Source organism: Bos taurus, chromosome 8, assembly GCF_002263795.3.
Source record: "Bos taurus isolate L1 Dominette 01449 registration number 42190680 breed Hereford chromosome 8, ARS-UCD2.0, whole genome shotgun sequence".
In the NCBI taxonomy this organism is placed as follows: Eukaryota; Metazoa; Chordata; class Mammalia; order Artiodactyla; family Bovidae; genus Bos; species Bos taurus.
In genome coordinates, this window is record NC_037335.1 from 67,406,765 (window position 1) to 67,431,097 (window position 24,333).

General features: G+C 48.3%; 1 protein-coding gene across 1 annotated transcript in view; it reads right to left on the reverse strand.

The window, feature by feature from the left end:
* Window positions 1-22,085, reverse strand: part of LZTS1 (leucine zipper tumor suppressor 1) — a 67,112-nt gene extending 45,027 nt beyond the window's left edge. The window contains exon 1 of the mRNA XM_024995895.2: window positions 21,856-22,085. The gene's annotated coding sequence lies outside the window, so the exon portion shown is untranslated. The remainder of the gene's footprint in view (window positions 1-21,855) is intronic.
* Window positions 22,086-24,333: the final 2,248 nt, after the last annotated feature.

Sequence of the window (24,333 nt, forward strand, 5' to 3'; positions counted from 1 at the left end):
GATCACACCATCATGATTATCCGGGTTGTGAAGATCTTTTTCGTACAATTCTTCTGTGTATTCTTGCCATCTCTTCTTAATATCTTCTGCTTCTGTTAGGTCCATACCATTTCTGTCCTTTATCGAGCCCATCTTTGCATGAAATGTTCCCTTGGTATCTGTACTTTTCTTGAAGAGATCTCTAGTCTTTCCCATTCTGTTATTTTCCTCTATTTCTTTGCATTGGTCGCTGAGGAAGGCTTTCTTATCTCTCCTTGCTATTCTTTGGAACTCTGCATTCAGATGTTTATATCTTTCCTTTTCTCTTTTGCTTTTCACTTCTCTTCTTTTCACAGCTATTTGTAAGGCCTCCCCAGACAGCCATTTTGCTTTTTTGCATTTCTTTTCCATGGGGATGGTCTTGATCCCTGTCTCCTGTACAATGTCACGAACCTCCGTCCATAGTTCATCAGGCACTCTATCAGATCTTACATCCATGAAATTAAAAAGATCTTACATCCATGAAATTAAAAGACACTTGCTCCTTGGAAGAAAAGCTTTGACAAACCTCGACAGCATATTAAAAAGCAGAGACATCAGTTTGCCGACAGAGGTCCGCATAATCAAATCTCTAGTTTTTCCCGTAGTCACATATGGATGTGACAGTTGGACCATAAAGAAGTTTGAGCATCATAGAATTGATGCTTTGGAGCTGTGGTGTTGAAGAAGACTCTTGAGAGTCCCTTGGACTGCAAGCAGATCAAGCCAGTCAATCCTAAAGGAAATCAATCTTGAATATTCATTGGAAGGACTGGTGCTGAAGCTGAAGCTCCAATACTTTGGCTATCTGATCAGAAGAGCTGTCTCATTGGAAAAGACCCTGATGCTGGGAAAGAGTGAAGGCAGGAGGAGAAGGGGGTGACAAAGGATGAAATGGTTGGATGGCATCACTGACTCAATGGACATGAGTTTGAGGAAACTCCAGGAGACTGTGAAGGACCAGGAAGTCTAGCATGTTGCAGTCTGTGGGGTCACAAAGAGTTGGACACAACTTAGCAACTGAACAACAACGACATAGCTATGCAGTGAGGATCAGTTACTCAGTGGATAAAAACTGTAAAGTGCAGTACCAACATTACATCCTGTTCAGGCCTCTGGGACCTTTCTCAAGGTTGATTCAAGGTGGTGTTCTGGACTCTTCTTGTGTCCCAGTGGCAGTGAATCCACCTAACAATGCAGGGGACTCAGTTTTGATCCCTGATCCGGGAAGATCCCACATGCTGCAGAGCAACTAAGCCCATGCACCACAACTACCTCTAGAGACTGGGAGCCTCAGCTACTGAACCCACATGCCACAACTACTGAAGCCCGAACGCCTTAAAACCTGTACTCTGCAACAAGAGAAGCCGTCAAATGAGAGGCCTGAGCACCTCTACTAGAGAACAGCCTCAGTTCACCACAACTAGAGAAAAGCTTGCCTGCAGTAACGAAGACCCAGCATAGCCAATAAATAAATAAATAAAATTAGAAGGTAGTTTTCTTATGGTTCTTGTGTTATTTCTCTCCATATGGATTCACCTTCCTTCAGTTGGCCCAGCAAATCCTGCCCTCGAGAGCTCACTGACTTTCCCAACCTGATGGCCTCATCCCCTTACTAAACGTACCCTTAGTAGCGAGTCCCTCACCCGCCTCATCTTTGGCACACAGATAGGAGTTGGCTAGCTCCGACAATGTGCTGGCGGTTTACCCATTATCTCATTTAACCCTTGCAATAAATTTAGAAAAGTCTCTGGATACAAAGCCAGTATGTAAAAAACCATTGACTTCTGTATACTAACAATAAATAAAGAAAGAAAAATTTTAAACATTTTAAAAAATGTGTATGCCTGGAAACAACAGAAGGTATACATGACCTCCACACCACAAACTGTAAAGTATTATTGTGATAAATTAAAGAAAGTCTGAATGAATGCAGACATATGTCAAATTCATGGATTAGAAGAGTCAGTATCGCAAAGATCCGAATTCTTTCAAAACTGACTGATACGATCCCAGTCTAAACTCAGCAGTTATATATATCAGAATGCAAAAGACCAAAAATAACCAAGACTACCCTGAAAAAGAACAAAGCTGGAGGGTGCATGCAGCCAGATTTCAAGATTTACAAAATAACAGTAATTAAGACAATGTAATTGACATAAAGGCAGGTAAATCAACAAATAGAATAGAGTGGAAATATTCTTGCACATGTACAATTACGTGATTTATGACAAACAGGACAATGCAGAGCAATTGAAAAATAAAGATCATTTTTAAAATTGCTGCTGGATCAGCTTGTATCCATCTATTTAAAAAGTGAATCTTGATTCCTACCTCATACTGCACACAAATAATTTCAGATGAACTGTAGATATAAACGCAAAACATCACACACTAAAGCATCTAGAAGGAAGCAGAAGAATAACTTCTTGGCTTTGGATAGGCAAACATTTCTTTACCAGGACAGAAAAAACAGTAACCATAAAGAAAAATTACTGAAAAATGAAGAATCCATCTTCATCCAAGGTCTCCACTGACAGTGAAATGGCCAACCAGAGAGTGGAAGAAGGTATTTATAATACACTTAACTGACAAAGAACTGCTATCAAAACACAGAAAAAAACTCGTACAAATCTCTAATAAAAAGACAGAAGCCAGGGGCTTCCCTGGTGGTCCAGTGGTTAAGACTATGCCTTCCAATGCAGGGGACACAGGTTCAATCCCTGGTCAGGGAGTAAGAACCCACATGGTGTGGAGAAACAAAGCCCACGCACTGCAACTACTGAGCCCACGCACGATAGAGCCCGCACACCACAACTGGAGAGAAGCCTGGTGCCGCAAACCAGGAGCCCACACTGCAGTGAAGACCCAGCCCAGCCAGAAAAATAAAAAAACAGCAACCAAATTAAAAATTAACACCAGATTTGAATTAGGCACTTGATAAAATAAGATATGGAAATGGCCAAAATGTATACACAGGTGCCCACCATGACTGGTTCAGGAAAATGCAAATTAAAACCATAATTGCGTGTGTTTAGTCACTCAGTTGTGTCTGACTCTTTGTGACCCTTAAGACTGTAGCCCACAAGGCTTTTCTGTCCATGGAAATCTCCAGGCAAGAATACTGGAATGGGTTGCCATTTCCTCCTCCAGGGGAACTTCCCAATCCAGGGAATGACACCTCTCCTGGTGTCTTCTGCATTGCAGATGGATTCTTTACCCATGCACTATAAGTGAAGTGAAGTCGCTCAGTTGTGTCTGACTCTTTGCAACCCCATGGACTATAGCCCACCAGGCTCCTCCATTCATGGAATTTTCCAGGCAAGGGTACTGGAGTGGGTTGACATTTCCTTCTCCAGGGGATCTTCCTGACCCAGGGATCGAACCTGGGTCTCCCACATTGCAGGCAGACGCTTTACCATCTGAGCCACCAGGGGAGCCTATAAAGGCAAATGAAAAAGTCCTCCTGACAACATCAAGCATTAGTGATGATGTAAAGCAAGTGACATCTCCTATACCATTGGTAAAAGTGCAGATACGTTTAGCCACACTTGAAAAATACTTGGCAAGGTCTATTTAAGTTGGACATATGCACACCTAATGACCCAGAAATCTCACTTCTAGATGCACACCCAGTAGACGCAATCACATGTGTTTCCTAAAAAGTCCTAGCAGCACTGTAAGAGTCCCAAACTGGAAATACCTGGAAACCTACATTCTATCCAAAGTAGAATAAATGAGCCATGACCTATTCTTACAGTAGAATGTTATGGAGCAATAAGAATGATGGAATTACTGCTATATGGACCTGTCCCTCAGAAATGAGTGCATACTATTTGATTCTATTAATAAGAAGTTTAAAAAGAGGTACCAATTATGGTGCCATGGTGAGTGACTGGTAGGGGGACCAGAGGTGTTTCTAGAATACTTCTAATGCTCTATATTTTAACTTGAGTTATATTTGTATGAAGTTTTTGAAGTTCACCTAGTTGTTCATTCATGATTTGTGTACACTTCTGTATATAAATTATACTTCAATAAAATTTTCACTTAAAATTATTCTCATAATAACTTCTCCAAGATGGTTCTTTCTTTCTAACTCACCAATGAGGAAATGAAACTTGGAGAAAACAAAGAACTGGTCCAGTGTCACATGGGGATGAGAGGCAGATGAGGATTCAAATCCACCCTGTGTGCATTCCTGATTTTACATGCAGTGCTGTTCTCTTCCAAGTGTTCCTCACTGGGGCTTTGTCCCCTCAGAGGCAGGAACCCTCATTTCTACTGGTCTTGTGCTCCAAAGGCTGGACACTACAGCCCAACATACGCTCAGTGCTATGGACTGAATATTTCTGTCCCCTAAATTCATGCATCAAAGCCATAACCTCACATGCGATGGTATTTGGAGGTGGGCCTTCGGAGGTGATCAGATTTAGATGAGCTCATGAGGGTGGGGCCCCCATGATGGGATTAGTGCCCTAATAAAGAATAGAAAGATATTAGAGCTTCTCCTTCTACCACTCAAGGACACAGCAAGAAGGTAACCATCGGCAAAGCAGGAAGTGAGCCCTCACCAGACACCAGATCTATAGGCAACTTGATCTTTGACTTCCTGGCCCCCAGAACTACGAGAAATGAATGGTCAATTTTTAAGCCATCTACACTATGGTATTTTGTTATAGCAGCCCCAGCTGACTGAGGCACCCAGTGAGAAAGAGAGGAAGGCCAGAAGCTAAATCTATAAACCTGGCCACCTACTCTTTTTCTCTCCCTCCCTTCTACTCTCCTTTACTTCCTGGTTCCCCAAAGTGCTCCCGAGCTTGCCTGGTTCTTGACTTGGCCTCCCTACTTGGCAGAGCGATGTCATCTTTAGGACATGGGAGGCAGGGTGACCTCAGCAGAGCTCCACAGTTGGAGTGGTGGGGGAGAAGGGGGAGGAAGAATGCTGTCCTGGCTGCCTGCCTCTCCCTCAGGCCACCTGCACCTCCCACCACCAGGCAGGATAGGGTCTTTTCCACTCAGCTGCTCCCGGGCGAGGTCCTCAGGGTGAGGGGAGGGGCTGGACTGACCTGCTCAGCTCCCCTTTCTGGGCCTCCAGCGCGTGGCCCTGCCTCTTCCACCTCCAAGTCAGCTTTTCTCTTCTGCCCACAGAGAAGAGGGAGTGAAGCTGCTGTCTGTGATGGCAGATTACCAGAGCAGGGATTCCTTCCCTCCAGCTCCCTCCCTCCCCTGCACAGTTTGGGGGTGTTTGAGTTTCTGCCTCGCTGAAGAATCAGGACCTGGATATAGTCAGGAGCCTCCTCTGAACAGACTGATCACCAGCCTCCCACAGCTTAGGAAGGGAGTCGCTGCCAGGAAAGGCTGGGGGTGGGGGACAGCCGGCTTCTCCTTCCATTTCCTCTGGCCAGAGGAGAGCGCTCAGCTGACATGCAGAGTCTGAGGATGTCCAGCAGGAGGACTGGTTTCCTCCCAAGCTCCCACTGCTGTCTCCTCAGGTCTTGGACTAAGCACTATACATACATGATGGGCTGCAAGCTGCACCCCAAGGTGCCCTGAGAGGGCACCATTATTATCCCCATCTGACAGAGACAGAAAATGAGGCCTTGGGTTTGAAACCTAGCAAGTGGCCATGCCTGACTTTAAACCTGGCTGAGGCCAACAGAGCACTAGTTCTTTACCTCCAACGGCGTCAGGGTCGAGCATGCAGGGCCTGGCTCAGGGCAGACCTCACCGCCAGTCAGGGAAGCCAGCTCCCACCCAGGCTTGCAGGCTCCTCTAGACCTCACCTTAACTATGTTTGCTCTTTCACCAACCCCTGTACCCCGGGTTGGTCTATAATCTCCTTTAACCCCTTTCATCCCTAGTCTTGGGACCTTGCTCTAAGCTTCTTCCTTGCTTGTAAACTGAGGCTGACCTTAGTACCTACTCCATAAGGTTTCTGTATGTACTGACTGACTTTTTTTTTTAAAGATCAAATGAGAGTTTGTTACAATGCAATTGACAAGAAAATTTAGTTACTTCTGTGTCACACAACATTATAGGATAATAAGAATTACAGTAACATTATACCAGGACATATCATATGTTCTTAAATTTCATGTAATTTCTAAAATACTTACATTAATAATGTTCATCCATACAATATAACCTAAGACTTTTTCCAGGTAATATAAAGTACCAGATAAACCTAATTAACGTAATATGTCTCTTTCTCTCTCTTGTGATGTTTTATTTGCAAATTAGTCAGGATATAATTAAAAGCTTAGTAAATGGCAGCTAGTTTTTGTTTTTGTTTATTCAACATTCAGGATTTGGTAAATCAAGATACTTTGGGGGGTCTAACCCTAGGCTCAAACTCTTGATATATTTTTCTCCAACTTTCCCTGGGCTCTATTTCTTTTCCTTCATTATCTAAGGAACTGGAGACACTTCCATTTTGGACCTTTGGAGACTGTGTGTGCTGTGTTCAGTTGTGTCTGACTCTTTGCAACCCTGTAGACTGTGGCCCACCAGACTCCTTTGTCCATGGGATTCTTTAGTAAGAGTACTGGAGTGAGTTGCCATTTCCTCCTCCAGGGGATATTCCTGACCTAGCAATCCAACCCACAAATCCTGTGTCTTCTGCATTGCAGGCAGATACTTTACCTCTGAGCCATTAGTTTTTTTTTTTTTTTTTTAAGGTGAGTAATCAGTATCCGTTGTTAGTCAATATTGTTCTTAAAGTGCTTAGAAATCACGGATCTGACCAATAGATAGTAAACTCCCGAGGACACTGATATCCCTGGGGACTTAGAGTCTGCCAGGCAGGAAGAACTCAGCATATTCAAGGAGAGGAGGAGAGTCAAAACATGGTTCAGTATGTCCAGCATCTTGTTAGGGTGATACAGAAGGCCAGAGGTTAGGGTGCAGCTGGAGCCACCTCCTTGTGCCCCCTGTAAGCCCCCTGAGTCCCAGCCAGGAACACCTGCTCAGGCCCAGGGATGGATGAGATGAGACTTCTCTGCCTCCCCTGGAGGCATTTCTGGGGTCTCTGGCTTTGATGTTCCTTTGGGCCACCCCTTATCTTTTGCCTCCATGTTCAGCTCAGGTTGTTTTCATCACCACCTCCTTGTTGTTTAGCACGAAGTTGTGTCTGACTCTTTGCAACCCCATGGACTGCAGCACAGCAGGCTTCCCTGTCCTTCACCACCTCCTGCAGCTTGCTCAAACTCATGTCCATTGAGTCAGTGATACCATCCAACTATCTCATCCTTTATCTCCCCTTCTCCTTTTGCCCTCAATGTTTCCCAGCATCAGGGTCTTTTCTAATGAGCTGGCTCTTGGCATCAGGTAGCCAAAGTATTGGAGCTTCAGTTTCAGCATCAGTCCTTCCAATAAATATTCAGGGTTGATTTCCTTTAGGATTGACTGGTTTGATCTCCTTGCTAACGAGAACCCTTGTGGGTTTCCTTTTCACCTGAGTCCAGGGAGGGGAGAGGGGAGGACAGAGCTGAGGAATCCAGGGTACCACCCCCACTTAGCAGCTGAGGGCACGGAGAGTGACATGGAGCAGTGCCAAGGCTGCACCCAGCAGCAATGCTCAGTTTCCCAAGGGATCTGGTACATGCTGAACACCCTGAGATGAGATTTTCTGGCCAAAGAAACCTTTACAGTTACCTCTCTTAGAAACCAGACTCTCCCTCGTGGTGGCAACATATTTGTCGCAAAGATTGAGATCTTAAAAGGCCTTTCTGGTCCTCAGAAGCGGCTGATCACTGGAGTCCCTTTGCTCCTGTGGCCTCAAAAACGCTGAGCAGCCTGGACAGGCCTGTGCAAGGCAGGGAGACAGTGCTGTTGCTCCCAGAAACCGCCATGGCCTCCTTGTCCCTATCATTCAGCCATTCCTGGGCCAGGCAATAGAGCACGGTCCTTGTTGCTGGTGGAAAGGATGGCAGGGAAGAAAGTGAGGGAAGAAGGGTTCTGGGCTAGTGTTGTCATCTCTTCATCTTAACTTCCTGTCTTAGGACACATTTCCCTGTGGCCCTGCTGGGTGGAGAATCTTAACATACACCACTATATCCAACTCTTGGCAGACTTCCCTAAAATCACATCATGCCAATGAGACAAGACCTAATTTTGGGTTGCCTCATGTGGCTTTCACAAGCTCTACATCTCAGCTTCTGAATCCAAGAAGCAAGGTCAAGTGGGAGTTTAATAGCTGCCGGCCGGGATGGTGCAGAGGGCAATCCTTTGAACTACGTCTCCAAGGTTCAAGGGAGGTTCCCACCATCCCTTAATTTAAAGGAGGAGACAGAGATAGCCTGGAGGCAAGTCCCATGGTTTCCTTTGTTCTAGGCAGCTCACTGAGGTCTCTTCACGTTCTCTAAGTCTTAGCACTTGCTGGCCCCTCAGCTGAGTTAGCATCCCCTCTCCCAAAAGCTCCTAAAAACCAGGTGCTCTGTCCTCAACAGATCCCAACATGCTAGAATGGAGAAATTGCTGGACTCTGAAGATAAGACCTAATGTCAGATCAGGTACAGGAAGTCACCTCAATTTTCTGGGTCATGCCATTACCACGGGAAAGCTTTCTTCACTAAACACACACACAGGGACTTTCCTGGTGGTCCAGTGGTTAAGAATCTGCCTTTCAATGCAGGGGACCAGGGTTTGATCCCTGGTTGGGGAACTAAGATCCTACAAGCCTCAGAGCTACTAAGCCTGCACCATAACTAGAGAGCCCAGGCACTACAAGGAAAGATCCACAGGACACAGAAAAATCTTCATGACAAAACTAAGACCTAATGCAGCTAAAAAAATGAATATTTACACACAAACACACACACACAACCACAGAGGAGGAGGATAAAGAAGGCAATATTGAGCTCTCCTGGAAGGAGCATGAAACACCAGTTTGCTTGTTTCACTAGAGAGGACTCAGGTATGGGATCCTGAAACTGACTCTGTCCCAAAAAGGAGCCATTTTTCCTGGGTCCCCCCAGGCTGCCTGCTCCCATCTTAAGTGCCATTTGCGTGCGTGCATGTTCAGTCACTTTAGTCATGTCCGACTCTTTGCAACTGCATGGACTGTAGCCCACCAGGCTTCTCTATCCATGAATTCTCCAGGTAAGAATATTGAAGTGGGTTGCCATGCCCTTCTCCAGGGGATCTTCTCGACCCAGGGATTGAAACTGCATTTCCTGCACTGGCAGGCAGTTTCTTTAACCTCTGAGCCACCTGGGAAGACCTAAGTGCCACTGCTGCTGCTGCTGCTGCTAAGTCACTTCAGTCGTGTCCGACTCCGTGGGACCCCAGAGACAGCAGCCCACCAGCTTCCTCCGTCCCCGGGATTCTCCAGGCAAGAACACTGGAGTGGGTTGCCATTTCAATAAATGTCCCTCAGATTCTCCAATGTGGAATTCAACCCCCTCAGCCTTTTGCATCCTCTTATGGGAGTCTCTGCCAGACCTGGACCGTCTTGCAGCTGTGCATCTCCCACGGACAGAGTGCAGAGACAGAAGTTTCATTTTATTTGTTTTTCTTTCTTCCCCCTTTCCTGACCATACGTGCTATCTAATCCAGAAAACATCCAGATCGTAAAAACATTGCCTTTGAAGCCAGAGGCAGGAGAAAGAAAGGGATGCAACCTAAACTGCTTCTCTCCAGCCATTCACCCTGGGGAGAAATCTTCCTCTCCTAAACTCTGCCCCACACACGTGCACAAGATGGCTTTGTGGGGTCTTCCTGAGGCAGCAGAAAATCCCAAGGTTTCTGAGTACCCCCCTCGCCGCTCATCCTCCTCTGCACACACATTTGGTACACGCCAATGTGAGCATCAGGGCTTACCTGGTGGCTCACAAGGAGAAGAATCTGCTTGCAATGCAGAAGAACCGGGTTTGATCCCTGGGTGGGGAAGATCCCCTGGAGAAGGGCATGGCAACTCACTCCAGTATTCTTGCTTGGGAAATTCCATGGACAGAGGTGCCTGAGGGCTATAGTCCATGGGGTCTCCAAGAGCCAGACACTATTAAAGCGATTTAGCACAATGTGAACAAGAGATTTACTTTCAGTGCTGAGCCTTGATGTCGGAGCAGTCAAAGATGTCCTGTTCATCTGTTCTACATAATTTTATAAGTCAATTTTAATGTAGTCAATTTGACAACGGCGGTGGAGATCCAGAGTGACAGAGGTGGTAGGGATTCCCTCCCATCTGTTTTCGGTTACAATTACCCCCTTTCACCAGAGTGAGCAGACAAGAGGGAAGCTGTCATAGGCATCATTGCCTGACCCCTTGGCCATGTACCTGGGCCAACGGTTCACGACGCTTCTGCATGGACAACTCAGCCTCCTGCTGGGTTTCTGCCGTTGGAGCTGATGGAAAGGGGATGAGACTGACATAAATTGAGCTCCTACTATGTTTCACATGCTTTGACTTATACTCACTCTTGTAATTTTCATAAAAATTCTATGTGGGACACAAAAAATCTTACAGATGAGACAACTGAGGCTCAGAGAGGCTAAGTGACTTGCCCAATATCACACACAACTCTTATGTAGCAGAGGTGAGATGTGAACGCTGGTCTGATTCCCAAATATACATTCTTTCTGCTGTCCCCTCCCAGACTCATCCATAGTACTGGCAAGCATGAAAAAAATCTATGCTTTACCTCTATTAGGATTTACCTACTCTCTCTACTAGAGCTGAAGGTTGCCATCCAGGTGAGAAAGAACTGCTTTGGGAGCCTAAGAGCAGGTGGCATAGGCTGGAGTGTTTTGGGAGAAAGAATCTGTGTCCCGGTGACACCTCACTGGAGACGTCACAGGACACTGCCACAGCCTTGCCCCTCCCTTGGCTAGCCAGGTTTTAGCAGGTAAGAGGTAGCTAGCTCTTGGGTAGATATCTTGCTTGAGGAACCTTCCAGAGGAAGATGGGGAATGGTGTTCCAAGAGCTTCAGAGATAAGGGCAGGGGACCCCTGGCATCCTGTCCTTCTGAAACTGAAGGAGGTCCCTGATTGATGAGACCGGCCTCTCCAGGCCCTGGAATGCACACCTGCCTCCTGTCCAGGAGTCTCTCCTGATGTGGCATCAAACATGCTGGGTGGCTACAGTGACTGGTGGCACCTGCAATCTTCCCATTTAAATGTCCCAAGCTGAAACTGAGCTCCAATCCTTTGGACACCTAATTCGAAGAGCTGACTCATTGGAAAAGACCCTGATGCTGGGAAAGACTGAAGGCAAAAGGAGAAGGAGGCAACAGAGAATGAGATGGTTGGATGGCATCACCAACTCAATGCACATGAATCTGAGGAAACTCTGGGAGATAGTAAAGGACAGAGGAGCCTGGCGTGCTGCAGTCCATGGGTTGCAGAGTCAGACACGACTTAGCAACTGAATAGCAACAACAAATCTTCTCATTTAAACTGAGCACATGTGAGACAGAGGCAGAGACCTCATTTCTCATTTTTGAAAGACGGCAACTGGTAACTACAGCCAATGGCCTCGTAAACCTTACTCTCATGTTAGCCAGGAGCCCCTCAGAACTTTTAAGACAAAGGAACCATCAGAGGAAGAGAAGGAAATAAAGCAGCTGAAGCACTCAGAGAAACAAGACAAGAGAGAAAAATGGAGACTGTGGGTATCAGCTGTCTCTGGCATACAAGGAGAAAGCCTCAAAGACTGAGAGCATCCCACTACTGATAAGCTCTCAGACGTGCCCTTGGGCAAACCTTCCTGACGCCCCAGGTTGGAGGACCTGATGCATCCTACTAGCCCCCAGTCCTTGTCTACAATTAGCAGTGGGTGAATGAAAGGAGTCTGAAGTGGGAGCACCAGTCCTGGTTCTACACAAACTAGCTGTGGGACCCTGAGCAAGTAAGTCCCTTTCCTGCCTAAGTCTCTGTCTCCATCCATTAAAAAACAACAACAACAAAAAGCCCTGGGCTTCCCTGGTGGTCCTATGGTTAAGAATTCATCTTGCAATGCAAGGGACACCGGTTCGATTCCTGGTCTGGGAAGATACCACATACTGCGGAGCAACCAAGCCTAAGGGTCGCAACTACTGAAGCCTATGCACAGAGCCTGTGCACTGAAAGAAGAGAAGCCACTGCAATGAGAAGTTCGCACACTGCAAAGAAGAGCAGTCCCTACTCGTGCAACGAGAGAAAGCCCTCATGTAGCAATGAAGACCCATCACAGCCAAAAGATCCCTCCCCCTCCCCCACCCACTCCCTCATCCTCCTTGATTTCTTCCAGGTCCAAAGCTATGAGGTGTTGCCTGTATCTTCTGTCATAAATAAGGCCTAGACCCTGCACACTGACCTCTGACCTTTGAACCTGGACTAGGAACTCCTCTTTCCTTGAAGCCTCGGCCACACTATGTTTCCAGACTGCGTGGGATCTCTGGGAATGTGTTCCATCAACTGGGACATGGGAGGAGACTAGAAAAGCATTCTAATAAATGTTATTTCTAGAAAGAAGCCTCTCTACCTCAAATCCATCCTACACTCCGTTGCTAGATGAACTTCTCAAAACCAAGGTCTGTTCAATGTCACTCTTCTCCCTAGGACTTCAGTGGCTCCACGCTGCCTGCCGAACTCTGAGCCAGGCACACAAGACCATTCTTGATCTAACTCAACTTGCTTTTGTCTCCCTGCCATTTCGGGTCCCTATCTGTGCCACCCACTCCCCCATCTCTTTGAATCACACCCAACCCACAGGGTCCTTCTCAAATCTTCCAAGATGATTTTAGACCAGCTGGGCTTTGTACTGTGGTTTTGTAAAATGTGTCTGTCTCCTGTCCCAATACAGGATGCTCCAGGATTCAGCAGAGTATTTGACACGAACCTAGCATTCTGTGACTTTAAAAGAATGAAACTAAAAGAGAATGAATTGTGTTCCTGGATTCTGATACAGCAGCTCTTAGGGGTAAGTAGAAAAAAGACTTGAGGAAGGTTTTGTTGCAGATAGATTGGGATTTAAGGAGATTCCCTAGCGGTCCATTGGTTAGAACTCTGTGCTTTCACTGCCAAGGGCACAGGTTTGATCCCTGGTCAGGGAACTAAGATCCCTGTAAGCCCTGTGGTGTGGTAAAAAAAAAAAAAAGATATTTAAGGGTCCTTTCCACCCAGAGACTTTGTGTTTTATGCAGAGTAGGTTGCACTTCTTCAAAGAAGGCTCTTTAATTTCCTAATAAATCTTGGAATGCTGGCCTTGATGGTCCTGTGACAGCTCTACCTAGAAGTGAGTCTATCATCTAGAGAAGGTTCTAAGTCAGCAGATGGCTGAGGCAAGGCTAGGAGGCCTGGGGACACTGACAGCCCTGCACTCCTGGTTATCCTTGTAGATGAGACATCGGCTCGGGAAAAGCCAAGCACCCTGTCCTTGCCTGACTGCAGCTGGCCCAGAGCCTTTGAGCAGGGCAGCTGCAGGCCCTCTGAGGGGAGGGGCGCCGGCAGCTGGGGTGCCTTCCTGGGTCCCTAGGCTGGGGCCCTCCCTTCTCTGTGCAGGTGGAGGGCTGGGGACTCTGCCCACTGGCTCTTGTTTTCCCCACCTGCCTGCAGTGCGGTTTGCCTGCCGGCGCCGACAAGGCGTAGGGGCTGGGGGAATTTGATCAGCAAGGAGGGGGAGGTTGTCTCCCTGAGATATGAGCACAGTCTAATCCCTCCCTCCCTCCTCCAGGGCAGGCAGGCTTGCTGCTGAGATGCTGGGCAGGCAGGGGAGCAGACAGGAGCTGAGGCTGAATTAGCTGAAGGTTACCATGGGTCAAGAGGTACCCTGGTTGCCTAACTGTCCTTCTGAACCTGTGCTGCCCTGACCTCTTGACTGCTAAGGTGCTGAGGCAGATGTGGCCCAGGCATCCTCCAGGCGCTGTCTCTGAGCGATTGGTGGAAGGTCAAGGGCAGGTTCAGGGCTCCTTCACCCAGACTTATGCCCTTTGATATTCTCAGCATGGTTCCCTGGTGTCCCTACCTCCCTAGCTGTGCAGAGGCTTCTGTTCACAGGGTTTTCCCATTATCTTTCTTGAGAAAAGGGTGGGAGGGAAAGGAGGCCGGGTCATGGGCCCACCAGGTTTTAAGCCAGCTGGGGTTGGCACTGAGTTCTTCCAACCTCTCCCAAGAGACCAAACAAATGTTATCAGTGACTCAGAGAGCCTCCTGTCAAGGTCACTCTGTTCTGCCTGATGCTGTCTCTGCTGTTTGACGAGAACTGACTCTGCTGTCCGCCTCCCACCAGCTCCAGTGCACTGCCCAGGCACTGGGTGGCCTCTCTCCATGACAGTCTTGACCCCTGGCTGGAGATCACGGGGCCTTCCATGCCAGGGCAGAGGGCCTCCAGCTTTCTGCTTCCTTCGCTCTTCTGTTCTTTTGTGGTATTAACCCTTTCCCTCCCTGAAACTTCCTCACCCAGATAGGAGACCAAGCCCTGAAAGCTCCCTTGGGATTCCTCCTCTTCTCATGTGCCTGAGATCCCAGACCCTATGGTCCTAGGGCAGCAGGTAAGGAAGTGTTAGTCTCTCAGTAGCCCCCCATACTCCTCTGTCCATGGAATTCTTCAGGTAAGAATACCTGAGTCGGTAGTCATTCCCTTCTCCAGGGGATCTTCTCCACCTAGGGATCAAATCTGGATCTCCTGAATTGCAGGTGGATTCTTTACTGTCTGAGCCACCAGGGAGGGAGACCTGAAATGGCTGGCTAGGAAGGACCACCATAGCCCTCACTACCCTCAATCTCGACTATGTGGGGCTCAGCCCCGAGTATGTCCAGGGCCTGGTGCTAGGCACAGGGGGCATGACACACTTTCCTTTTCAAGAAGTTTATCTCTGAGAATTCCTGGGCAGTTCAGTGGTTAGGACTCCAGGCTTTCACTGCTGAGGGTCTGGGTTCAATCCCTGAGTGGGGAACTAAGATCCCACCCTTGCAATATTGCTAAAAATAAAATTTTAAAAGTTTATCAACTAGGCAGGGAGGAAGGATATATAAGTTACATTTTAATTCATGGGAACAGATGTTCAAGGGAGAAATAAAGGACCAGACTGGGCAGGGCAGCCCCAGTAGTGAGCATACCCCTCTTACCCTGGAAGGCCTGGGTCTCCTAATAGTCCAGCACCCACTCACCTATGGCCCATTGCCCCACCACCCAGGGTGGCTGGGGTCACAGGGACAGGTGCTGGCAAGCCTGAGCTTTGTTCTCCTGCCTCCCTTGCTTTCTCTTACCTCCTTCCCTCTCCCCTTTCCTTGCATGCCTATGCTCAATTCTCTCTCTCTTCAGCAGGAATATAATGTTCGGCTGCTTTCCACCCACTCTCTGAATGCTGCCAGCGAATAATGACTAAGGTGGTGGGTGGAAGTACAGCAAGTTGAGACCAATTTAGCAGTCCGGGGTGCCAGGAGGAGGGTGATTTAGCAGCAAATAGCTTTGCAAACAGCAAGGAGAGTGAAGATGCCCCCAAAGCCAACAGACCAGTGAGCCAGGTGCACAGCCCTGCCCAGGTGCCTAGGGCAGGGACTGCCTCAGCTGCCTGGCAGCCTGTGCAGGGAGGTTAGGTCATGTGAGGGGCAGGACTTGTCCTGAAATGCCAATTCATTTTCAGAGTCATGCCCACCCCCGATCTCAGCTCTATTTTGGACGTCTTTGAGGGGTCCACGTTCCTGTACACCCCTGGGGCTGGCAGTTTCACTAGTTAGGTCCTTCTTCTAATGGATGCTGGGGCCTCAGAGGATCTACAGCCCTGAGGGGCTGATGGGAACTGGAAAGACTGCTCTGGGCATGGAAGAAACAGAGGTCCTGTGGTTTTGGGGGAGGGGGCTGCCCCCAGCATGCTGTGGACCATGCCCCAGAGAGAGGCCAACCCAGGTGGACACTGGTGTGGGGCTTGCAGGGCAGGCCAGCTGGGAGTCTTGAGGACTGGTATTATGGGATATGACTGCAAGTGTGGTGGGTATCAGAGGAGAGCTTACCTGAGATGAAGAGATGATGAGAATGCATGGGATGTGTGTGTGTCTGTGTGCGTGTGCGCGCGCGCGTGCATGTGTGCACATGTCTGCCCACAGTCATCTTAAAGGCAGTTCTCTTCTTCCACAGTGATTAGCTGACATGGAAGCAAATCTGTGGGTGATCTGGGGAGGGCGGCTCTTTCCTGCCTTTGTTCCAGACGCTGGACGAAACCCACATCACATCTGTTCAGACACCAATTTGGCCTGTCACTTATGAAGAAAAATCACCTCTCTGCTGGACTGATTAGGACAATTAGTTTTAGCTGTTAGGGTACGTATGCACCCGCACATAAACACACACACTCACTCTCTCCTCTGTCTCTTTCACCCTCTCCCCATTCCCTGCCCCGCCCCGCCCCCCCCCCCCCCCCCGACTCCCTTGCCTCCCCTACTTGGAGCCCCACTGCACTCTCTTGCCACCAACCCTCCATCCAATTCTGTCATCTGGGAGGCAGCCTCCGTATGTGACCACCCCTGAAGTCTGGTTTCCACACGCTGCTCACACTACCAACGAAGAGACCGCTAATCCCATTTTAGTTTAGGACTTTGTTGCATATGGATAAGGTGGGAACACTGAATTAGATTATAGATGAAAACTCGGTATTCCAATGAAACGTCATTAATTCAGACTCTGTGAAGACAAAATCTGCATAATTTCAACATGGCATGTACTAAACCTTATGAGTTGACTAGCTATAAAGAGAAAGAACCGACATAAAATACATTTCATTCCTTAAAGTGCATCTCAAGTAGAGATGCCATTATGCCAGATACTTGTTTCTTGTTTATTGAGCTTAAGCTATATGCATAACAAGTGCTTGGGGATAAGAAGGGGGCGAACAGAAAAAGGGGAGAAAAGTCTAAGACTTTCAACAAGCTTAAATTATAATAAATATGGAAGTAAACAAGTTCTTATAATTTTAAAAATCTTTCTTCTTTCCGTACGTTAAACACTTGACAACAATTCACTGAACCTAAATCTATTTACTTAATTCGGCTGCGTGGTTACTGCTCGGATTGGGAGTCAAGATAGAGCAGTTCAACCCTGAGCATTCCACTTAAAGTCTTGGGTAAAACTCCTTTACTTCTCATCTAATTTTCTCATCTGTCAAATTGCAGAAGAAATCTCAGAGTTGTAAATAATAATAATAATCCTTTTGAAGTTAAAAAGTGCTATTAAAATCATTACAATAGGAAACCCAGGGATGGTCAGGCTGTCTGGTGGGAGCCTATCATCTGGCAGGAAGTAAGAAAGAGAAGTAGGATGAAGATTGCAGGTACACAGGCAACTATGCAAAGCAGCAGCAGCTAGAAGCCCAACTCACCCCACCTGACTCTGGATGACAGTCAGCAGGCCGACTTTTCCGCACCCCTGGAAGAGCCCATCCGTGGCTAAGCTATACACTCACTCTGCTGGAGGCAGTTGTAAAGAGCAGAGTTACCTCCCACCCGGCATTGCCCAGTTTTGTCTGGTCTGCATGGCTGGTCAAGCCAGTTAAAAGGAGGTAACAGGCTCCCTCCAGGGGCTCCCCTTGGAGAGAGAGACTCATCTCCTGGACTGTGAACTTGCATCTGGGAGCTATGACCTTGTTGCTGCTATGCTTCCTCTCTATAGGAAAGGTATAAATTCCTTCCTTAGGTTCAACTTCAAGGTCTCATTCACAGCCACCTCCACCCTAGAGTCTTCTAGCTTACCTCCCTCCTGGGGAACAGCTGCCATATTCAAAGTTGTCCCGATCTAGTTTTCAACGTACTTGTCACTGACTCATGGGGGCTGGCTCCTCCTCAATCCTCATCACAAGTTTTATTTAGCAAGACCATTATTTAGTCATTTTGTTTATCCTCCATCACCTTGGCACCTTGCATGGATAAGACTTTTAATAATGAAGCAACTTAGGACGCATGCACCTCCATATAAGGTGCCAGGGAGATGAGGGATAAACTGGGCTTCCCTGTTGGCACAGTGGTAAACAATCTGCCTGGTAATACAGGAGATGCGAGTTTGATTCCTGAGTTGGGAAGATCCCCTGGAAAAGAAAATGGCAATCTATTACAGTATTCTTGCCTGGAAAATTCCATGGACAGAGGAGCCTGGTGGGTTATAATCCATGGGGTCATAAAATAGGCAGACATGACTGAGCACAAGAATGAAAGAACGCGACACATGAGATTTTCAAACTTGGGTGATGATCTTTGAAAGGAAAATGAAAATCATCAAGGATCCCTGAGAAAGCATGTGAAATACTGACATGAGGAATAACGGGGTGGTGCAAAGAGCATGGGAAAGGAGTCACCGGACTCTGAACCGTGTGACCTTGGGCAAATCACAGCCTGATGACCTCCCCAAGCATGGGAGCAACTCATACTCCCAGCAGAACTGTGAGAGTGTCCATTCCAGAACAGTGTTTTTTAAACTGCAGCAGCACAAAAATCTATTCAAAAGCCAGATCAGTGACCCACCATGTAAATCGTCTAAAGATGTCCCAGGCAGTTGGAAAGATTTCCCAGGTTTGTTGGCCAGACCCCAGAAACACCTCATCACTGCCCTGGAACCACTGCCCCCTGGGGGTTCCAACTGCAGGATTTTGAAACCTCAAATCTAGATCACACCTATCACCTCCTACTTGTATAATTATACTTCTCGGTCGAAGGACCTGGAGATATAGTGCGTAGGCTGGCAGGGTGGGTGGAGGCTGGGTTTTCTTTAGGCTCCCAAACTACTGGAGGCAGGAATCAGGATGGAGGAGCTCCAGTTAGACAGAAGCCCTGAAACAGCTGGCCCAGTAATACAGACAGGAAAATCAGAGGTCATGCCAGTCAAGTGTCCTTCAGCAGAAACCTGATGCTGGGAAAAGTGCTCCCACCAAGTCTCTGATACCTCTTTTATGTCCAGTTATTTTATTAAACACGCATTTCCTAAGGACTTCCTCCTAGAAGCCAAACACTACTCTGAACTGGGAATTGATGACACAATCTCTGCCTGTAGGAACTTTGGAGGCTCTTCAGGAGCCTGTGGGTAAATGCCAGGAGAGCAAGGAATGACGGGAAGGCAGGTGACCCAGACTTAAAGAGAGAAGGGACAAATTGTTGGAGGAGTTGCTCCTGTATGGTTAAAACCTGAAGTACAAACGGGGGCTAGTTGGGTGGAGGTAGAGGAAGAGGGCAAGAATATTTTGCACAGAAGAAACATGTTCAAAAGTAACAGAAGAATGTGCAAAGAGCCAGGGTCAGCGCTAAGCTGAGCTGAGACCCTTGCTTCTCCATTTCCTATCCTAGCAATGGGATTGACGTCGCCTCCTCTAATAATCATACATACCCTGTGGGGCTGTGCTGAGAATTAAAGGAGATAATGAGCCAAAAGTACTGGGCACACAGGGTACTTAGTGAAGGGTATTAAATGTTGCTAAATATTTCCCACTACACTAGTCTGTAAGCTGTGTAACCACTGGCTTGCCATCACAGGTTTATTCATCCTTGTAGACTCACTTTCAGGCCCAGGGCCTTGCCTTTTGTAGACACCGAATGAATATTTTTAAAATGAATGTTGAAAAAGTGCAAAGGAGTATATCTATGTTTTGGGGATCAAAAAGCCATTTTTCCATAGCTAGAGCCCATCTATCTCTGTGGCCATATAGGCAGATGCATGGTTTCTCGAAATAGCTCAGCAAATTTTCCCCTCACATGGTCCCAATGCACTGGCTCTCCCCAAGCCACACTACCTAGCCGCCCCCCTTCAACGGCAACTATCCTGACACATATCCACAGGGACACATGGGCAGACAAGGGGCTCTTCCTATAGACAGACAGGAGCAGAAGCCGAACTATTAAAACAGGTTCTACCTTGTGAAGCACAGAGGCTGCCATCAACATTCAAAAACCCCACCATCTCAAATGTCCCATCCTCCCTCTTGCTCACATGCTGGAACCTTCAAAGAGACACCCTTCTTTTCCAACCTGAGTTTCTTCTCATCACCAACAGATGAGTGTCCCCGGCTCACATCCACCCAGCCCTGATCCCTTCTGCTTGGACTCCTATTTGTTATGCCTGACTTTGCTCCCATGAACTGTGGACCTCAGGAAAGTCCTGCCGCTCTGTGGCCTCACTTTTTTCACTGTCAGAACACAGAGAGTCAGCGATGCTCCATGCTCACCTGGTAGTTATGTCTCAAGGGTAAGGGAGATAACAAATGAGATAACGTCTATGATGCACAGAAAACACCTCAAGAAGAAAGGCTCTGGATAAATACAAGGTGTAAACGCCACACCTGATTAGCGTGTATGCCTCTGTCCACAGACTTCAACCATAGATTCCTCTCTCCTCCATCCCTGAACATAAACACCCTTCCTGCCTGTAATCACTGTCTCTGCTACACATCTTCACGTGCGTACATATACCCACAGACTTTCAGCACCTATATTTCCCCCAACATGCCCAGGGAAAATTTTTTTTTTTAACTCAGAGGAAGCTCAGTTTACAAACGCTCCCTTGCCCCTACACACAGGCTCTTTTTCAGGACACAGGAAGAAGTGCCAAGCAGACAGCTTATCTCTCAAGCAGGGCATTTCAGCTCCCACCATGTGGCTTCAGGAGATCCTTACCTGGCACAGCTCCTGCCAAGGGCTTTCCAGGACGAGGTAACTCCTTACTAGTTTGCCAGTACCCAAGACCAGAACAGAGCAGCTGATGGCAGCGAGAGGATGTGGCTGGAAGGCCAGAGCAAGGACCCAGACACTTTAGATGCTCAGCGCCCTAAGTACTGCTCATTCCTGGGAAATTAGGGCCCCGAAATCAACGAATCAGGAGCACTTTCCTAGGCACGACACAATCGTGAGCAAGCAGACCGCTCAGGTCCTCCCAGTTTAGTCCTTTCCACGTGGAGCATCAACCGGAAAGCCTGTAGTGGTTGGTGCCTGTTGCTGCTGAGTTCTGTGCTCTAAAGGCTGGAGTTAAGCGTGTGGAAGGGTGAGTGTGTGTGTGTAGGGGAGTGGGGAGAGAGTGAGGGGCTGGCTGCCTGTGGTGGGTGAGGGAAAGAAATGAATGTGATATGTGTGTAGGTGGGAGACTGTGTGTGTGTGTTGCTTTGGCTGAATGAGTCCAGGCAGTGCTAATTTGCTTCACTCGTGTCCGACTCTGTGAGACCTTGTGGACTGTAGTCCTCCAGGCTCCTCTGTCCATAGGATTCTCCAGGCAAGGATACTGGAGTGGGTTGCCATGCCTTCCTCCAGAGGATCTTCCTAAGCCAGGGACCGAACCGGTGTCTCTTACCTCTAACCTGCATTGGCAGGGAGGTTCTTTACCACCAGCGCCACCTGGGTAGCCCCAAGCAGGCAGGGGGCCACTTAAATACCCAGGTTCATCACCCACCTTCTCTATCGATCTCAGCCCCTGTGACCTATTCCTTCAGTGGAACATTCTAAACCTCCAGCTGCACCCGTGTCCCCGCCACCAGTGCAGACACACACAGCCCGTCTCCAAAGTTCCAGACAGCAAAGTTCAGTGGCCCGGCCGCGGCTGTCAGACCCTGCCTGCACATCTCCCGCTTCCTCATTTCTGGACTTCAGTGTCACCCAACAACTCTGCCCTCGTAGATCAGACTCGGGACGGGGAGTAGATAAACCCGGTCTGTAGGAGACAAAGCCGGAAGGACGGGCGCACCCTCCTTTCTTCCAGGCGGGGACCAGACTCGCCGCACGAGCCCGGGCAGAGGGGAGACCCTGACAGTTACATGCGGAGACAAAGACACCTGGACAGACGCCGGCACAGACAGACAAAGACCCACTGACGCGCTGGCACGCCGCGGGGAGCGCAGTTTCCCGGGAGCCCGGCTCCCTCCTTGGGAACTGAGCGAGACCCCTGTCCACCTCACCTTATCTGTCCCTGCTCCTGGGGCTGACTTCAGGTTTTTTTCTTTTCTTTTCTTTTCTTTTCCAGTGTGTTTGGCGATGTGCTCCCGTCTCTCTTCTCGCGCTGGCCGGGCGGGTCCCGAGATTGCTCTCGGCTCCGGCTCGCTAGATGAGGCGAGCAGAGAAACTTTCTACCTCGCCTCCCGCCCGGCGCCGCCCGGCCGCCTGCCCGCTCGCTGGCTCCCTGAGCGCCGGCCCCAGCGCGGGTCCGGGAGCCTCGGGCAGGCGGGAGGGCAGGGCGGGGCGGGCGGACCGGGGCGGGGTTGGGGCCGCTCATTGGCCGGGGCGGGGCGGGGCGGGGCGGGGCGGGGCCGGCGCCGGCGCCGCTCGTTGGCTAGGGCTGCCGGCGGCTCTTCCCAGCGGCTCGGCGGCCTTTGTTCCCAACTGACAGCTGGGGTTGCCCTCCACCTCCCGCTCGCCTGCATCCGCCTACCGCGCGGGGTCCCGACTCCCCCAACTCTTCGATCTCACTTTCAGCAGATCCCTCCGGGTAGCCCCGTCTGCTCGATCTTTTTCTCCCCTCTCTTTTTCTTCCCCCATTCCTTTTTTGTCTTTTTCTTATTTCCCCCTTCTTTTCACAGCCTTCTTCTTACAATGTTTCATTTTCCCCAGCACCATCTCCCCACTTCAGTCCCCTGGATTTCTAGGTTCAAAGAAGGCACCAGCAGCCTGGTAAGAGGCATTGGCTCGCCAGGATTGCAGGTTGGAGCCTAGACCACTGGCACTCCCACTCCGAAAAGTTTCAGGTGAAAGTTGAGGACTGTTTATAGCTAGTAATCTTACCCAGTACCTTTCTAACACTATCATTTTCTCCACCACCCACTTCCAACTTCTAGCATTTGAGGTAGGAGAGGACCCAAGTTTACAAGATTTGGTTGGACAAAGGGCCAGTTTATTGGGTTTCCAAGGGTTGGATGAGGCTGGGGTCCTGAAGATGCGTGGAATCTAATTCATTAAAACCAGGCATGACCCTGCCCAGGGAGTGTCGAGGGCGGGAGCGGGGGTGGGGGTGGGGAGATTGAAGTGCCTGGCTTCTGATTATAAGTAGAATGATGAGGGAAGATGGCCTGAAGGGAACCACACCATATTGTTTCTGCCATTTCTCCACCTGAAACCCTGTAGAGGATCCTCACTGTCTCCAGTTCTTGATCCTAAAGACTCCATCTTTCAATCCTTGGCTTCCTGGGAGACAGCGAGGCATGAGGTTTAAGGGGTCAGTCAGACAAGCTCTGCTACTTATCAACTCTATGACCCTGAGTCACTGCCTTAAATTCTTTATATCCCAGTTCCTTCCTTTATAAAATTGGGATAACAATTCCCAGAATGTAAACTCCCTGAGAGCAGGGACTTTCTTTTTTATTCATGAATGAACAACTTGATCCCTTTTGTTCACATATATCCCCAACACTCAGAACTTGATACATAGTAGGCACTCAGTAAATAATTGTTGAATGAATGAATGACTTCTTTATGGATTTGTTGTGAGGATTTAATAAAAATCCCAGTATGTGGTAGGTATGGGCTTCCCAGGTGGTACTAGTGGTAAAGAATACACCTGCCAATGCAGGAGACATAAGAAACGTGGGTTTGATCCCTGGGTTCAGAAGATCCCCTGAGGAGGAAATGGCAACCCGCCCCAGTATTCTTTTCATACTGTCATGAGGTTCTCAAGGCAAGAATACTGAAGTGGTTTGCCATTGTCTTCTCCAGTGGACCACATTTTGTCAGAACTCTCCATTTTGATCCGTCCGTCTTGGGTGGCCCTACACAGCATGGCTCATAGTTTCATTGAGTTAGACAAGGCTGTGGTCCATGTGCTCAGTTTGATTAGTTTTCGTGATTGTGGTTTTCATTCTGTCTGCCCTCTGATAAGGATAAAAGGCTCATGGAAACTTCCTGATGAGAGTCACTTAGCACACATGCAAACGCGTGGAAAGCACATATGTGTGCATGCTAAGTCGCTTCAGTCGTGTCTGACTCTTTGCAACCCTATGGACTGTAGCCTACCAGGCTCCTCTGTCCATGGAATTCTCCAGGCAAGAATACTTGAACAGGTTGCCATTCTCTTCTTCAGGGGATCTTCCTGACTCAGGGATTGAACCCACATCTCTTATGTCTCCTGCATTGGCAAGGGGGTTCTTTACCACTAGCGCCATCTGGGAAGCCCTGAAAGTGCATATACATGGCAGCAATTATAAATCTTGGGGTTGACACAGAGAAATTGTAGCATTGTTTATAATAGCTGCCATGAAAGTACATATACAGAACAGCTATTATAAGTAATACTACAATTTCTTTGTGTCAACCCCAAGACGGGTTACTCAGCTTTCTCAGACAATACTTCCTACCCACCTTTGTATGTACTCATCCCTCATTGGAAAAGTCATTCTCTATTTGTCAAAATTTAAGACCTAAAATGCATTCTAGGGTTTGATGTACAG